This window comes from Coniosporium apollinis (genome assembly GCF_000281105.1).
Source record: "Coniosporium apollinis CBS 100218 chromosome Unknown supercont1.29, whole genome shotgun sequence".
NCBI classification, from domain to species: Eukaryota; Fungi; Ascomycota; class Dothideomycetes; genus Coniosporium; species Coniosporium apollinis.
The window spans coordinates 42,678-44,426 of record NW_006913291.1 but is presented as its reverse complement, the minus strand read 5'-3'; positions in this window follow the sequence as shown (position 1 = coordinate 44,426).

The window sequence follows — 1,749 nt, the reverse complement described above, 5'->3', positions numbered from 1 at the left end:
AATACTAAATAAATAGAGTCTTGTATATAGAAACCGCATTAATAAGAGAAATAGTAGCTAATAAGTTTTTCTATTTTAGTTAGTTATTTGTATCTTAGATTGTGCGCGCTTAAAAGAGGGTATCCCAATCTGCGACGATCTATACTAAGCATTAGTAACTACTAAATTGGGACTTCAGGCATAACACATGCGAGCAGTCGCCTATTCGTCCTCTGCAAGTTAAAAACAATAAACCGACATTATTTCATAGAGGTTAGTATGAACTATTTCGTTCATACATGCTTTATACTTGTCGGTGTCGGTCGTTTCTTATCTATTCCCTTTTATTTCGCTATCTTACTATCTGCGCATCCGCTCACGTTTAGTGTTACTAATATTTCGTAGGCATAATAGATTCTTTAGACCTATGTTATAAAATACCCTAAGGCGGAGCTCCACTAGCTACATCTAAGTAGTACACTAATAACGGGCAGCCCTTTAGAAACTTTAAGAAGTCGGACTTATATCGCGGGTTTAATATTACTATTTAGTAGTACCTTAATATTATATATCACATCCGCGCGCTCCTTAAGGTTAATAACCTATATAAGAGTGACTTCCGGAAATAGAGTACTAGGTAAAAGATATTTTATATCTTTAAGACCCTATAGGCCGAGTTTCCCTTTCTCTATAACATTTAGTATAAAGCTAGCGCTATAAATCCTACCCTAACTACCTATAGTAATAAGCCTAGTAGTACTAGTATAACTCTTAATTTAGACCCTATACACACTAAGGCCGGAGCTACTATACGTAGTGAGGCTAGTAATACCTAAGCCACTAGTAGCATTCCTACTAGATTCTCTATATATATTTAGGCTGGAGGTCTTGCACGTAATATAGCCGGTAGTGCTTAAGATATTAGCGCTAACCCCACTCTAGCTCCTATATAGGATAAGGCTGGCGCTTCTACACGCGATGGGGCTGGGGTAGGATCAACCCTATAGGCATCTACGCGCGTACTTATAACTAACTAACCTTTATAGGATGAGCGCGTTCTAGAATAGTAGGGAAGGGATGCCCTTCGGGGGTGGATTACAAATATAGCTGAATAGATGGGGCACAACTAGGATCAGCTACAGCCACTAGTAGTTGAGAAGAAAGAGCGGTGGAAACGTTTCCCTAATACACCGAGTAAACCGAAGCCGCCACTAATGATCTCTCTCCGACACTCAGCTCTTACCATTTCGCTTGCAGACGGAGAAATTACAATAGTGCTACTTACAGACCTAGTAGAGGAGGAACTCCTTCTAGGGAATAAGTCTGAAGACCTAAATAAGAAGGACCTCGAGCTAGAGCTTCTTCATGTATAGCTAGCTAAGGAAGGTGTCTTCGACGTTGAGAAGCAGCAGCTAGCATTTACTCTAAAAGGGTTTGATAGTATCTTCAGAGTTGTTCACATTACGAACAGTAGGGTATTACGGGTCGCAATATTTGCGCAGCGTAGGCCCGGACAGTCTGAGATTACTAGGATCCAAGTTGTTGACGCTCCTATTATTGCGGAGGGTGAGGGCGGAGAACATAGCAGGCCTCTTTCCGTTTCTAGTAACGAGGTTGATAAGGAGAGTGAGCTTTCATCAGACACCGATGAGCTTGCTGGATAGAGTATTAGCTTTTACTTTAGCAATTCTGGAGTCGAGAATACATTAAGCTATACTAAGCTCTCGTGGTGTACGATACCTATAGCTGTAGCTACTACACTTATGGAAG